This window comes from Scyliorhinus torazame, chromosome 14 (assembly GCF_047496885.1).
Source record: "Scyliorhinus torazame isolate Kashiwa2021f chromosome 14, sScyTor2.1, whole genome shotgun sequence".
Classification (NCBI taxonomy): domain Eukaryota; kingdom Metazoa; phylum Chordata; class Chondrichthyes; order Carcharhiniformes; family Scyliorhinidae; genus Scyliorhinus; species Scyliorhinus torazame.
Window position 1 is genome coordinate 194,941,387 of NC_092720.1, and position 16,890 is coordinate 194,958,276.

The window sequence follows — 16,890 nt, forward strand, 5'->3', positions numbered from 1 at the left end:
TGCACCAACAGTATTACGCTTTATAATCGTATTATGCTTGCCAAAGGGAGAATGTATTTGCGAAAAAAAGTCTATGTTTTTGTACAAAAAAAGTGAAAAGTTCACGCATGTGCACGACAAACGTTCGTGAATTCAAATGGGAGGTTACTTTGGAATTTGAGAAACGTGTGATGCATAATATTAAAGCAAAATATTACGCTCGGGTTCCAGGGGCGTTTCCAATGGATTTTGTTTGACATGAAGGATAATACATTTGTCGTAAACTTGAATCAGCAATCTTCTTCGGGGACTGTTGCTCCAATTGGAATTATTTGATGAGTTCATCACAGGACAACTGCTTTACACCAAACGAAGTGACAAACCATTGGGAATCTTTCCTGGTCACTTGAAATGGTCTTACAATTCCAATGCTAGACTGCAACGGCTGAAATCTCCTAATATCAGGAGTGTGTTAAGAACAAATTAAACATTAAAATACACCAATCGTGGAGAAATTCTTGTATGCATTTACATTTTGGGAGCCCAAGAAATGTTAATTTAATTATTTTAACTGATCTTGCTCATGCCATTCGAAAGTTGATGCTTTCATATTATTTTTGGGCCGTCGATTGGGAAATGTTGCACTTGTGCCTGAGAAGGCAAGATACTTAAAAACAGAACCTGGGTATAAACATCTGCTGGAATATTGACTGTTCGTGAATCACTGGTGCGAGATACTACGTGTCAAATATGTTCGGACAAATGCGATCAGAGCTGTTTACTGAAAGGACAGCACTGTAGCATAATGGTTCGCACAGTTTCTTCACAGCGCCAGGGTCCCATGTTCGAGTCCCGGCTGGTCACTGTCTGTGAGGAGTCTGCACGGTCTCGCCTTGTCCATGTGGGGTTCCTCCGGGTGCTCCGGTTTCCTCCCACAGTCCAAAAATATGTGGGTTAGGTGGATTGGCCATGCTAAATTGCCCTTAGAGTCCAGAAAGGTTAAGTGGGGGTTACTGGGATACGGGGAAAGGGTAGATACGTGGGCGTGAGTTGGGCGCCCTTTGTAAGGGCCGGTGCAGACCTGATGGCCCGACTAGTTCTATAATTCTATGAAAGCAATTTGTCCATTCAAAGTTGCAGGACAAAACGTTTCTTGTGGATAAACTCACACTCTACAAAAAGTGTAACTGTATCAAAGTTAAGGACTTTGATTACCAGCGTGAAAGAAATATTCATGAATGGATATAGGTGAAGCAAGACCAAATGGGTTAATGAAAATAGAAACTCACTGATTGTTTCAGGGCAGTAATTAGTGACTTTATCAAAAACGTTTTCGGAATCCGGCGAGAGATGAATCATGGAATCATAGAATTTACAGTGCAGAAGGGGGCCATTCGCCCCATCCAGTCTGCAACAAACTTTGGAAAGAGCAGCCTACTCAAGCCCTCGATTCCACCCTATCCCCGTAACCCACCTAACATTTTTGGACACAAAGGGCAACTTAGCATGGCCAATCCACCTAACCTGCACATGTTTGGACTGTGAGAGTAAACAGGATCACCCGGAGGAAACCCACGCAGACGCAGGGAGAACGTGCAGACTCCACAGTGACCCAAGCCGGGAATTCACCCTGGGGCTATGAAGAAACTGCGCTAACCACTGTGCTACCGTGCTGCCCCTTGCAATATATTTTTGTATGTAGGATATAAAAATAATGTTCTTCTTTAATTTGTTTTACAATAATGTTTGTCAATAGCGTGTTTTAAAAGCTATTTTAAAGGTAAGCATTGGAAACTTTTAATTGCATAAAATAAGTTTCAATATGTAAGTTTGCTTCCCACAAGGAGGTCTGCAGTGCTACCCTCACAAATTCATTTTATCTTCTATGCATAGTCTCTGACTCCATCCCAAGTTTACAAGGCAACATCCTTTCTTTCTGCTGACTGCACATTTTATTTTTCTATTTCACTCCTCGGTCTTTGATTTTGACCTCAACATTTCAAGTATCTCATCATTCACCTTATTGTACTGCATATGGAATTTTAAGCATAGATATTAGAATATTTAATTAGTTTCAATTTTCTTCCAGCGCTCTTTAATTGTTTTCCAGGCTTCTGAATCAGATATGAAAGTAGGTATGATGTTGACTCTTCTGAGATTCTTCTTGAGTTAGAAGCTTGAGCTTTACTTTCTTCGCAGATATTTCATCTTCACGAAAGTACTTTTGACTGACTCTACTTGCCTTGTGCCTTTGACATCACATCCGTCGTCTTCCGTCAAAAATCCTCAAAAGTAGACAGTTATCTACATTTTCCCGTGTAGCCCCATTTCCTGAAATATGTTTTTTTTTCATCGAATTCATTCCTTCTGGCTATCATACTGCATCATACTCAATCCACATTTTCAGTTTATAAATTTTAAATGACATATATCCTTCAGGGCCTCTTCAGCTTCTGCAAGTGGCGCTGTGTCCTTAATCATTAGATTATTCCATACAGAAAGGCCGCAAAACAATTAACTAAGATGTCAATGCGTAACGGAGATAACAGCTAACCATGGACATATACGTAGACATAGAATTTACAGTTCAGATGTTTCCTTTTCCGAATTAATCTGAAACCCTGAATAATAGTGAACTTCACAAGCTAGCTATCAGAAGCTTAACATGAATTCTGGAATACACATTCTAAACAGAAAAGACTGTAGATTGTTTACCTCCATGCAATAGCTTATTCAAGGCGACTATTTTGATCAGAATGTTTTTGTCCTTTCCGACACAATCCTATCTGGCATGTTGTCAATTTAGTTTGCTATTGCCCTTGTGCTCCTGCTTGTAGGCATATTTATTATATTCAATATCTTATACATATGGATATTTTTGTGGTTTTACTTATCTCCGTACCAGCTTTTTGCAGGTCTTTTTTCAAGCGATCTAATTCTGAAAGAAGAAATTACAAAACGTATCTTAAAAATTAATATTTGACTGTGCCAGATGTTAAATAAGAAATTATGTTCAATTGAAATTACATATTCGGGGTTGGTTATTTTTGATCTACGTTCCTGTTCGCCAGAACATGGAGGAAAAATGTGAATGTGGCAAACATTTGAATCTTTTTGAAGGTGTACATGGAATCTAGTAATGAATCAATAATATTGACAGACAAGGTCCTTGACAAGCGCACTGAATCGTTTACATTGCTTCACTCGAGCATAAGCAAAAATGATGTAACGAGAATATTCACACAATCACTAACCATACTTTACATTGAGTTTTAAAGTTAAATTGTAATTCAGACCTTATGGTAATGGCGTGATAAATTATTCAAAATGGCTTTCCCTCACTTGTGTCGTCTACAGAGAATAGTGTCTACTGAATGATGCAGTTAAGCCACACCAATCTGAACTATTCGTCGCAGCTGTCAATTAATTTATTTTGTAAGAAATGCAGGCTAATATTTGTGGAATACATTTTCTTTCTGCAATTAATTCAGGAAAGTTAAGGCATTTTTGAAACTTGGCTACTATGTAGAGATCTATGATGAACAAAATGTACTTTGCGCATATATTATGTACATTATATATATTAGATATATATATATATATATGTGTGTGTGCGTATTTGGGTGTGCTTAAGATAACATCTATGCTAGAATGAACACGGAAAAAACATTATTTTCTGCATTTTGTTAAACTATAGAGAGCTAGCGTCAAGAGGAGGTAATAAGAACTGTCAACATGTTAATATTTCAATAAGTAACATTACCGGCATTGTCAGCTCCTTTAGTTCAATACAAGAAAAGGCACAGGAAGATAAAACAACATGTACAAAAATTAATACAGTAACAATAGTCACATATTTATCTTTTTATCGGCGTCTTCAATGCTACTGTAAATAATTTTATATACGATAATAATAGTCGTTAATAGTAAAAAAAAAGAATTCACTAACGGTTTGACTAACTTCCAGACTGCGGCATTCCGTCAGTTTCATAAACTATTATAATACATTCATTTCTGTCAGACCCGTCTTCGTCCGTATCGTCTTGAAATGTTCTGGGACAAGAGTCAGAAAATTACAGTGCAATTGATCCCTCATTGTACCGGTTTCTTCTTTCAGGTCTTTGACAATTTGCGTGTTTTTAAAATCCGTCACCTCTCAACTCATATGTGTGTCTCCCAAGAATTTACCATTCAGATATGTTTTCTCTGCTGGTTCATCAATATGAATTATCTACCGACTACCGTTAAACAGCTTGTTTCATAAATCACTTCTACGAAGGATATATTTGCCCTGAGTGTGTCAAATTAAATGCGTCTCCAGGCAGACCATGACGTTTACAACTGAGGATCGCTTAGGAATCTCTAGCAACTCAATTTTCCCTACTAGACATGAAAATGATGCAGTCGATTTAATCGGAAATATGTTTCTAAAGGCAGTAAATGCAGGTTAATTTAATTTTCTTTCAAAATATAAAGAAAATGGGGAAAACTACCTCTGTTTCTTCTGGAGCTTTCTTAAACCACGAAATAAAAGTAATGTGGGGAATGAAGACCCGCGTACTAGTGCGGAGACAGTCATTAATATTAAAAGTCAATAAGTTATCGTGGTATCAATACTTTCCAAAATAAGTTTGATAAAGTGTCACGTAAAAAATGAACAAAGTTAGAATTAATTAACAAAAAGTGCAAAACGGATTAATACTTCACTGTTTACAAAGAAAAGAGAGTATTGTACAAGGTCTGTTTTTGGGGACAGGTGGAAGTAATCGGTTGTACAGGGAAAGCAAACAGGATAATTGCTTTTCTTGAGAAATCTTGATGTGCAAGAGTGGCAAGATACAAAATCAACATTTCCAGATGACACAAACATTCAAAACATTGCGAATTGTCAGACGGGTGGCCGTAGACATCGAGTAGTTCTTGATTGACTGGACAATTGGCCAACAGCTGGCAAATAAAAAATATTGCAGAAAAATATGAATTCATACAAAATAAAGGACAAAGGATGTGATTCTAAACGAACTGCATGCGCAGGGGGATCTCTTTGTTTGAGTGACCCAGTCGCTGAATGAGAAAATAATTAACACCTCTGTTAATGGCTTCTTACAGTTGGAATTTAATGAACAAATACAACAAGAAACGCAGGTGTACAGACGCCAAGCGTTGAATGGGAGTACAGCATGCCTCTGTCGGTATTAAAGTTCGGCCTTTAAGAAAAAGTATGTTGTGTTAAAAGTAAGAACGACTGACAACCGTTCGAGAATAAGGAGAAAAGATGTTTCAATGTGGTGAAACTTCAAAAAGCATTTCTGAGGAGATTGTTACTCATGACACACTGGTAGCTTTGAATGTCATTACCTGAGGAGATGACTATTAGCAATATTAGCTATTGGAGCCGAGAATTGGAATATGGTTCAGAAAGTATTTGAGAGAAAATTGTTGAGGGAGCTATTTTGGGTCATATTCACGGGATAAACACAGCAAACGTATGAAGAAAAACAAAGTATGAAGTGTAGACACGTGGAGTTTTAGGCAAGGGCAGAAGTTCTCTTCCAGATATTTCGAATGTTGGATTCGGGAATGGATTGAAAGCGGCAGTATTAACTTAAAGATTACTTTCAACTTTGGTAAGAAACACACACAGAAGATTATCAGACCTTTTCAAGGGGTTGAGCCTGAGGTGTCGAGGACAACGCATTCAAAAAAGAGGTGTTGGTAATAGAAATGTCAGAGAAACTTGGGTTATTTGTCCAACCCAGAATTGTTCTAGAGTGGTGGGAGATGTTGTTGTAGTCCAAACATTTTTTGTAATGGGTGTCTGGGACACTTATACATTAAATACGTTCAGGCCATGAGGCTTATGGAGAGACGAATAAGTTAGTGTCAAGGATTTCAAAGGAAAAATTAGGAAATGGTAGCTACGAATTCTATTCGAACGTCAATGTACAATTGTTAGGACGTTTATGGCAATTAAATCCACAACGGAGTGTTATACGTTATGACATCTTACCCGAGCTTGGTCTGCCGTCTGTGAAATATACGTTACATTAATAACTAATCGCAAATCATTTGCTGCCATTTCAGTTTCCCCATTTCTCTGCACAAAAGACAACAGTTTCAACCTGATAGAAAAATTGGAATCGAATTTCCTAAGTATATTTTGGAACAAATGCATTTCGAAGTTCGTGACACACGAGAAAAATAAATCAACCTTTTAATCAAAGGAACGTTATTTATCGTAAGCCATGGTTTCGGTCTTCCCTATCATTGTTGGCAAAAAGAAAACTATGTGTTACAGCGGTCCTGTGCAAACTCTTGCGGTGAAAACGTTGTGTCTTTGCATTGGAGCCTAACGGTTCAGATAAACGTCTTGCTTCAGGAACTGATAGCCACACTGTTGCCTTCATATCCTTCCAAAATATGCCAATTCCGGGATGTAATAGCGGGAGAGTTTATTGGTCAGCGGCGTGATGGAAAAAAAGTTCGAACGAACAATATTAACTGCCATTGCTCCCAAAACAAAATGCATACAAACATCACAAAGTCATGATGATTGGTGTGGGTGTCAGTTTTCAGCCCTATCTACGTGGAGCAGATTTGCTCTGAGCACACTGCAATCGGTGTACGTTCACTCTGAAGTTTCTCACACGACCTCTGTAGCGGGGTTAGGAAGTCTCAGTTCTTGAACCTGTCTTCAGGAGAGAACTGAAAAAGTTGGCCTGTCTATGAAAATATCCCTTGTACATTAATTTATGTTTCAATCCTCCAATGCAGGATACTGGACGGTTGAAGATAAAATGAAAACATATTTTGAAAGAAAAATAACGATTTGATTGTTTTAATCCGAAACTGTGACAGGAGCATTTTTACGATCACTCATGCTGAGACCCGAGCATCACTTCCAAGGGTGTATCGACCTAACTGAGAAAAGGAGGATAATGTTCCAGTGCTCATCGCGTCACCTAGCAGATGGACGATACGGGAGTAGTGTAGATGGGCTTTAGAGTGGTTTCACAGGTCGGCGCAACGTCGAGGGCCGAAGGGCCTGTACTGCGCTGTCATGTTCTATGCTCTATGACTTATTTGGCAAATATATTTCAGCTTCTCATCAGCAGCACGTCTTCGCATACAGGCATTCAGAACATGCGGTCACAGACACGAGGGAATGGCAAATATAACTGTCCTGATTTTCTTCCCTACCCGTCCGCAAACAGAAAGGGATTTTTCATATTATGTTCTAATTTCTCCCGAATCAATGTCTTATTTTTCGCCAGCCTTACAATTGGAAAATGTTCCTATCCTCTACTGATGACTTGGACTTGCGTAGCAAAGTCGAGGTAATAAGAAGAGGCAGTACGGTAGCATTGTGGTTATCACAATTACTTCACAGCTCCAGGGTCCCAGGTTCGATTCCCGGCTGGGCCACTTCTGTGCGAAGTCTGCACGTTCTCCCCGTGTCTGCTTGGGCTTCCTCCGGGTCCTCCTGTTTCCTCCCAAGTCCAAAGATGTGCAGGTTAGGTGGATTGTCCGTGCTAAATTGCCCTTAGTGTCCAAAATTGCCCTTCGTGTTGGTTGGGGTTATTGGGTTATGGGGATACGGTGGAGGTGTGAGCTTGGATAGTGTGCTCTTTCCAAGAACCGGTGCAGACGTAATGGGCCGAATGGCCTACTTCTGCACTGTACATTCTATGATTAAAATAAAACAACTGTCCTAAATTTACACGGGCGCTCGAGAGGTGATTCGCAACATCCACCCCCTTTAAGAGACACACCGACAAGGAAATAAAAGAGAATTAAGGATACAACAATAATTTAAATACAAATTGATTTCATATGTGTCTGCAATCCAGAATTATTAGTTAATTGTAATGTTCCTGCAGATGAATGTTTGGCGGATTTTCGAATGCTTGGTCTTTCAGAGTGAAGACTGCACGACAGGAGGAGGCACATAGAGAAGGAATTAGTTTGAGGGCACAATTTCCGAGGATTCAGGAGTTGACAGGGTGATGAATGTTCCAGGTCTTTATGTCGCCATCATCTGCTTTGTGGACAGCGCAGGCTCTAGCCTGCAAGTCTGTCCACTTCACTCGTCAAATTGGACATGTCGTGATTACAATGGACATTACCACAGCGCTGATTTGGGGACAAGCAGTTAAGGTGACAATCGTCTTCATGGACCCACGATGTGTATTTACTAGGCTGGAAAAAGTGCTTAATCGGAATTAGGACTGTCCTTCTGGAAGAGCACCTTAGCCTAGGCCCAATCGCCCACCCTACCTTTGTAAACCCGCCGAGGGACAATTTAAAATACCAATCCACCTGACGTGGACACCTTTTGACTTTGTGGGGAAACCGGAGCACCCGCATAAAACCCACGCAGACATTCACCCAAGGCTCGAATCGAAACGGGGACCCTGGCACAGTGAGGCAGAAGTGCTAACCACTGTGCAACTGTACCGCCCACCGCTCCTTTTTTCTTTGCTGCCACGGGTATCAAGTTAAAAAAAACTGCCACTCTCCTTGTTGAACCCCTTGTGTTATGTCAAACCATGACGTGAAAGGATAAACGAATATGACAGTGTCAAGCATTTCAAAGGAAATAACAAGAGGAAACCTTAGATTCGTTTTCCAGTTTAACTTCTATGTACAGTTGTTGGGGCGTTTATGGTAATTAAATCCACAATGGAATGCTATATATTATTGCATCTTCCCTGAGCTTGGCCTGCCGTCTGTGAAATGTACGTTACATTGATAACTAATCACAACTTGTTTCCAGCATCTCAGTTTTGCTATTTCCCCGCAAAAAGTAAAATAGTTTCAACATGAGAGAAAAATTGAAATCGTAATTTGCGAAGTATATTTTACAACTAATGTATTTCCAAACTCGTGACAGGGGAAACATAAATCTAGCTTTTAATCAAAGGAAGGTTGTTTATAAGAAATTGTGGTTTCAGTCTTCCTTATCAGTTTCGACAAAACAAACTGTGCGTTACAGCGATCCTGTGCAAGCTTTTGTGGTGCAAATATGGTTTCTTTTTATTGTAGCCTGAAGGTTTGGACACACGTCTCGCTCCAGGAACTGACAGCCGAACAGTTGCCTTTAAACCTTGTCGATATATGTCAATGCCACGAAGTAACAGCGGAACAGTTTGTTGGTCAGCCACGTGATGGAAAGAAAGTTGGAACTAGCATTATTATTTCATTGCTCCAAAAGCAAAATGCAGACAAACGTCACATAACCATTATTATTGGTGTGGGTGTCAGTTGTCTGTCGGATCAGTGTGGAGCAGATTTGCACAATGCGTTCGGTATTCGGTATAAGTTGATTCGCCCGCGTCCTCCAGAGCGGTGTTAGGAAGTTCCAGTTCTTCAACCTGCATACTGGTAGAGAACTGAAAAAGCTGGCCGTGACTATGAAAATATCCCTTCTACATTAATTCATGTTTCAAAACATCAATGCAAGATACTGGACGGTTCAATGTAAGATCACAAGGCATTTTGTACAAAATAACGATTAGTTTGTTTTAATCCTAAACTGACATGAGCATTTTGAACGATCACTAATAATCCCAGCATCACTTCCAAGGGTTTAGCGCCCTAACTGAAAAAAGAGGATTATGTTGCAGCCCTGATCACGTCACCTGGCAAGTTCACATATTTGGTAAATATATTTCAACTTCTCATCAGCAACACGTGCTCCGCGTAAAGACATTCAGAACATGCGGTCACAGACGGGAGGGGATGACAATTACCATTGTCGTAATTTTTCCCCTCTGTACCCGTCCGTAAATAGAAAAAGTTTTTAATTTCATGTTCTAATTTCTCCCGAATAAATGTCTCATATTTCGCCAGGCCTACATTTGGAAATGTTCCAATCCTCGATTGGTGACTTGCATAGCAAAGTCGATGTAAGATAAAATAAAATGACTGGTCTATATCTACACAGGCGCGGGAGAGTTCTGTCGCAACAGCCACCGTCTTTGACACTCACACCGACAAGGAAAAAGGAAGATTGTTTCGGAAACGACAATAATTTAAATGCAAATTGGTTTTATATATGTCTAGAATCCAGAATTATGAGTTGACTGGAATGTTGCGGGCGATGCATGGTTGGCGTATTTTCGAATGCTTTGTCTTTCAGGAGTGATAACTGCATGACAGAAAAGGGCACGTCAAGAAGGAATTAGTTTTGTGGCATCATTTCAGAGATTTCAGCAGTTGGGTCAATGTTCCAGGCCTTTATGTCTCCATCTGCTGGATGGCAGACAGCGAATGCTCTCGCTTTGAGGTCTGTCTACTTTACTCGTCAAACTGGAACTACCGGGATTCCAATGGGCGCTATCACAGTGCTGGGCTTTGGGACAGTCAGTGAATGTGACATCTCGTCTTCTTGGACCCGAGATGTGGATCTGCAAAGCTGGAAAAAGTGCATAATCAGGATCTGGACTCATAGAATAGAATGCCCAAAGTGCATAAGGAGACTACTCGGCCCATCTAGTCTACACTGACCCTCTAGAAGTGCACCCTAACCTAGGCCCAATCCCCCGCGCTATCTTTTTAATCACACCGAGGGACAACACCTTGGACTATGAGATGTAACCGGATCACCCTGTGGAAGCCCATCGTCCAAGGTTGGAATGGATCCTGGGTCCCTGGGGCTGTTAGGCAGCAGTGCTAACCATTCGGCCACCGTACCGCACTCCACTCCCTCACTCCTTTTGATTTTGAAGCCACCGGCATCAGATTAACAACTGCGACTGTCTTTGTTGAAGCCCTGATGTTCGGCCTGTAACGTGTTGTCTATTAGCTCTATTTGGGGAAATTTCGGCTTGTGTAAGTTTTTTTTTAACCTTTTCGGAGTTACAAAGCCAGGGCTCAGATTGTGGGTCAGGGGCGAACCCCTAATCCAGCTCCTCGCCTGCTCCAAAAAACTAATTCAAATTGAATCCAATGCATGGTCCCCACAAGAGAGACATACGAGATCTGAACCAAAGGCTCAATCTACATACACTTGATCTTAGCCAAAAGGGCGAGAAGCGTTTTCTGTTGTCCGTGGTTAGCTGGAAGAGACTCATTGTGTCCTTGGCCATCGTTAAATTGAAAATTTTGCAAGGCAACAGATGGTTGACAGAACCATTTTGTAGGTTTGTCGTTCAGCAATTTTCAATATTATGCACCAGGTCTAGACCGTGACAGTGCCATCAAGTGTGCTTATTAGTCCTGTGGTAAGCCTACCCCAAGGACGACCCTGGTAGCTCAATTGCATATGCTGTGTGTCTATTTTACTGAAGATAATAATGCTTCACATGGTGTTGTCAGTTAAGTTGGTTGCTTGTAACTTTACCGCAGCATATCACTTTTATATTAATCGTTGCCAATTTTCTTGGCACAATCATATTGCTCAGTTGAGATTACTGCGAAATGCGCAGATAACTTACTTGAGCGGTTGTGATAGGCAACTAAACTGCCCATCAATTACCTATTGAAGCAATCCAATGACCATGTTGCTAGAAATTATTGTGACGTGGTGGAAGCGTCCATGACTTTGGTCCAGAGGTTCAGGCTCAAGTTGCACTCCAGAAATTGACAGCCACCTGCCCTAAAAATAGAACATAGAACAGTACAGCACAGAACAGGCCCTTCGCCCCTCGATGTTGTGCCGAGCTTAGTCCGAAGCCAAGATCAAGCTATCTCACTCCCTGTCATCCTGGTGTGCTCCATGTGCCTATCCAAGAACCGCTTGAAAGTTGCCAAAGTGTCCGTCTCCACTATCACAGCAGGCAGTCCATTCCACACCCGAACCACTCTCTGAGTAAGGAACCTACCTCGGACATCCCTCCTATATCTACCACCCCGAACCTTGTAGTTATGCCCCCTTGTAACATCTACATCCACCCGAGGAAATAGTCTCTGAACGGCCACTCTGTCTATCCCCCTCATCATCTTATAAACCTCTATTAAATCGCTTCTCATCCTCCTCCGCTCCAAAGAGAAAAGTCCGAGCTCCCTCAACCTTAAGATCCACCCTCCAAACCAGGCAGCATCCTGGCAAATCTCCTTTGCACCCTTTCCAATGCTTCCACATCTCTCCTATGTGGAGGTGACCAGAACTGCACAACATACTCCAAATGTGGTCTCACCAGGGTCCTGTCCAGTTGCAGCATAACCCAACGGCTCTTAAACTCAAGGCCCTGTTAATAAACGCTAACACACTATAGGCCTTCTTCACGGCTCTATCCACTTGAGTGGCAACTTTCAGAGATCGGTGGACATGAATCCCAAGGTCTCTCTGTTCCTCTGTATTCCTCAGAACCCAGAAAATGTGACACAAGAGTAATTATCAGCCTTTAAATCCGCCCAGTGCGGCTGATAGCATCTGGTAAAGAACGGAAGAGTTTTCTTACCAGTCATACAGTGGAAACTAACGGCAAACCTATATAGTGATTGCCAGGCAAAAGCATGAATGAATCCAATGACTGACCTTTTTCTCATCTTAGCTGGATGAGCATGGAAAATGCCTTTGTTATGCATCATCGCGAAAGGTTCACAGAGGTTTAGTCTGCCAGCATTTGCTGCAGGGTTAATGCCTGTGTATTTTACTGGTGGACTTACTGTACTTGTATTTTGGTATGCAGATATAATATATTAGTGTTACCATTTACTAATCTGTTTACTGATGCAGTGTTAACTGAAAACAATGTTGAACTGGCTCCAACCCAACACCCACCTGCACATTAACAACCCCAACCCACATCCCGATACTGCTCTCCACAACACGTACTCATTGGATCAGAGCAAAAAACTCGGAACTGATCAAAATACATCAATCTTGCGAACTCCTACGCAACAGTCTGATGTTGGTGTGATTCGAAAGGTTCGCCCATAACGTTTAATTAATCGGAAATGTGCAATATTCATATTTTAATAATATATCTTCACTGATGAATTGGCTTACCACCATTAGCGATCTTTAATTTTAAAATTTCAATTTCTGAAGGGACAGAAAAGGACAGAACGTTATTGCATTTTAACTGAAGTTTATTACTGGATAACATAAAGGCAGGATGGGAATGGGGATGGGTGACCACAAGGCTAATCAAGAGAACGAGACAAGAAGTGCAGGAACTTTCTGTGTCATTCCCCTACAAAACTGGTATGTTATCCTCAGATGCTCGGGTCAAGATGTCTTGGAGCGCTTCCAGTGCATTCTGGAGTAGGTGGGTGAACAGCCAGTGGTCGCGTGGTAACTTCGGTACCAATGACATAGATTAAAACGGAATGAGGCCCTGCAAGCAGAATATAGGAAGTTAGGATAAACGTTGAGAAGTAGGAATTCAAAGATGGTGATCTCAGGATTACTACCAGTGCTACGCGTTCGTCAGATTAGAAATAGTGGGATGTATCGCATGAAAAGGTGGCTCAATAGATGGTGTGAGGGGAAGGGCTTCAGATTCCTGAGGCACGGGACCAATTCTGGAGGAGATGGGACTTGTACAAATTGGAAGGGTTACACAGGACAGGACCGGGGTGGTTGCATTGCCAGACCGTTTGAGAGAGGTTAAAACAAGTATGTTGAGGGATGGGAACCTATGTCAGGATTCAGAGCAGGGGTAATATAGAACAATAGGAAAATACGAAAGGAGCATACCAAAGTGATAGGCAGAGAAATCAAGGCCCTTTATCCGATAATGAAACTGTAAAAACTAGTAGGGACGGGACAAGGAATGTTAAAACTCCCAGCGTTAAGTTTTGTACCTGAGTACACACAGAATTCGAAAGAAAATGGAAAAGTTAGTTGCGCAGATTAGTATAAAGGGATATGATACAGGTGGGATTACAGAGACATAGCTTCAAGGTGACCAAGAATCAGAATTAAACATTGAGGGCTATTCAGGTTTTATGAAGGTCAGACAGGAAGGTGGTGGAGTTGCACTCTTCATTAAAGAAGATATTGGTACAATATTGACGGAATATATTAGTGGAGACGATGTGGAATCTGTCTGGTTCCAGTTAGGAAACATCAGTGAGCACTCCCAGTGAGGCATAGAAGACACAGCCAGAGTGAGACACATCGAAGACTGCGTTTGGGAGCTGGGAGTTTGAAGCTAGGTGAGAATTCGGGGCTGGGTGGTAGGTGCTGATTTCTATCCCTTAACTTGTTACACTCCCATTTCCAGTGACTGGCCTTGCCCTGCTGCAGGTGACTACAAGGGAGAGAGCGCATTGGTGAGTTGCAGTTAAGACAGGCTTCATTCATATCATGATCGGGGCTGAGCGAGAGAAACATGGTATGCAGTCTGGGAAGGCAAGTGGAACTTTGTGCCTGTGTCTCTCCCTGTATTTGTAAATTGGGTGGGGGGGGGGGGGGGTGGGGGGGGGTGAGGGGGGGTGAGAGAACACTGAGAAGTGGCGTCACCATATTGACTGGTAGGGAATCTGTACTTGTATTTTGGTATGCAGATGTAATATATTAGTGTTATCATTTACTAATCTGTTTACTGATGCAGTGTTAACTGAAAACAATGTTGAACTGGCTCCAACCCAACACCCACCTGCACATTAACAACCCCAACCCACATCCCGATACTGCTCTCCACAAAAAATTAGAAAAAGAACATTTTTTAAAAATCAAACTAATTCATTAACTATGTGGAGGAGTAACTAAACCTTAGGACAGAGATTAGCATTGAGCATTTAATTAAACGGTAAAAATCTAGCGCCAGGGACGATACAGGTAACTGTAGCTCAATCTAATAACAATTTAAATTTTTATTTAAAATTAATCAACGAGTGCTCAAGTGCCACTCAGCGGGGTCCAGTTTTCGAAATGTGAGATGAGGGAGATCTATGATGCTGCCTGCATTCCGGTCGACTGCGTCTCCAGGAAGTATAACCAAGGGCAGCTGCTCACATACCGCGTACTTCGGTTGGAGCAGCAGTTGGCTGCACTTAAAAGTATGCAGGTGACGTAAAGCGTCAGAGGTAGGAGTCATAGACGCGTGCTCACACACAATGTTCAGGCAGACAGATGGGTCACAACTGGGGAGGACAGGTAGTCGGTGCAGGAATCCCCTGAGGCTGTCCCATTCTCTAACAAGTATACCGTTTCTGATACTGTTGGGGGATAGCCTATCAGGGGAAATCAACAGCAGCCAGAAGAGTGGTGCAACAACTGCCGCTGTTGCCCAGCAAGGGAGGGCGAAGTGCGGAGAGCGATAGAGAAAGCGGGCTCTCTAGTAAGCGATAGAGATAGACGCTTCTGTGGACGTGAAATAGACTCCCGAATGGTATATTGCCTCCCTTCTGCCAGAGTGAAGGACATCTCTGCACCAACACAGGACATCCTGAAGTGTGAGGGCGAACATTTAGAGGCCGTAGTACACATAGGTACGAACGATTTAGCAGTAAGGGCGATGTTGTCCTCGAGAAGGAGTTCACGGGGTTACGTGGAAAGCTAAAATACAGCACCTCTCGGGTTGTACACTCAGGATCATTCCCTGTGCCACGTACCAATGAGGCTAGAAATAGGAGGATAGTGCATGTTAAAACGTCGCTAAACTCATGGTCTAGGAGGGAGGGTTGCAGACGTCTGGACCATTGGTATCACTTCTGGAGCAAATAGAACATAGAACATCACAGCGCAGTACAGGCCCTTCGGCCCTCGATATTGTGCCGACCTGTGAAACCACTCTAAAGCCCACCTACACTATTCCCTTATCGTCCATATGTCTATCCAATGAACATTTGAATGCCCTTAGTGTTGGCGAGTCCACTACTGTTGCAGGCAGGGCATTTCACGCCCTTACTACTCTCTGAGTAAAGGACCTGCGTCTGACATCTGTCTTATATCTATCTCCCCTCAATTTAAAGCTATGTCCCCTCGTGCTAGACATCACCATCCGAGGAAAAAGGCTCTCACTGTCCACTCTATCCAATACCCTAATTATCTTGTATGCCTCAATTAAGTCACCTCTTAACCTTCTTCTCTCTAACGAAGTCCCTCATGTCCCTCAGCCTTTCCTCATAAGATCGTCCCTCCATACGCAACATTCTGGTAAATCTCCTCTGCACCCTTTCCAATGCTTCCACATCCTTCCTATAATGTGGCGACAAGAATTGCACGCAATACTCCAAATGTGGCCGCACCAGAGTTTTGTACAGCTGCAACATGACTTCATGGCTCCGAAACTCAATCCCTCTACCAATAAAAGCTAACACACCGTATGCCTTCTTAACAACCCTCTCAGCCTGGGTGGCAACTTTCATGGATCTATGTACATGGACACCGAGATCTCTCTGCTCATCCACACTGGCAAGAATCTTACCATTAGCCCCTGTCTTCCTGTTATTCCTTCCAAAATGAATCACCTTACATTTTTCTGCATTAAACTCCATTTGCCACCTCTCAGCCCAGCGCTGCAGCTTATCTATGTCCCTCTGTAACTTGTAACATCCTTCCGCACTGTCCACAACTCCACCGACTTTAGAGTCATCTGAAAATTTACTCACCCATCCCTCTACGCCCTCCTCCAGGTCATTTATAAAAATGACAAACAGCAGTGGCCCCAAAACAGATCCTTGTGGTACACCACTGGTAACTGGACTCCAGTCTGAACACTTCCCATCAACCACCACCCTTTGTCTTCTTCCGGCCAGCCAATTTCTGATCAAAACTGCTAAATCTCCCTGAATCCCATGCTTCCGTATTTTCTGCAGTAGCCTACCGTGGGGAACCTTATCAAACGCTTTACTGAAATGCATATACACCATACCAACTGCTTTACCCTCAACCACCTGTTTGGTCACCTTCTCAAAGAACTCAATAATGTTTGTGAGGCACGACCTACCCTTCACAAAACTGTGTTGACTATCTCTAATCAAATTATTCCTTTCCAGATGATTATACACCCT

At 42.1% G+C, this 16,890-nt stretch overlaps 1 long non-coding RNA gene across 2 annotated transcripts in view; it reads right to left on the reverse strand.

Annotated features, from left to right (window-relative positions):
- Window positions 1–5,974: 5,974 nt before the first annotated feature.
- The window catches only part of LOC140389399 (uncharacterized), a 56,977-nt gene continuing 46,061 nt past the window's right edge, over window positions 5,975–16,890 (reverse strand). For both annotated transcript variants that reach the window (XR_011934379.1, XR_011934378.1), the window contains 2 exons: window positions 12,935–12,970; window positions 5,975–6,007 (listed from right to left, as the gene is read on the reverse strand). This is a non-coding gene — a long non-coding RNA (uncharacterized lncRNA). The remainder of the gene's footprint in view (window positions 6,008–12,934; window positions 12,971–16,890) is intronic.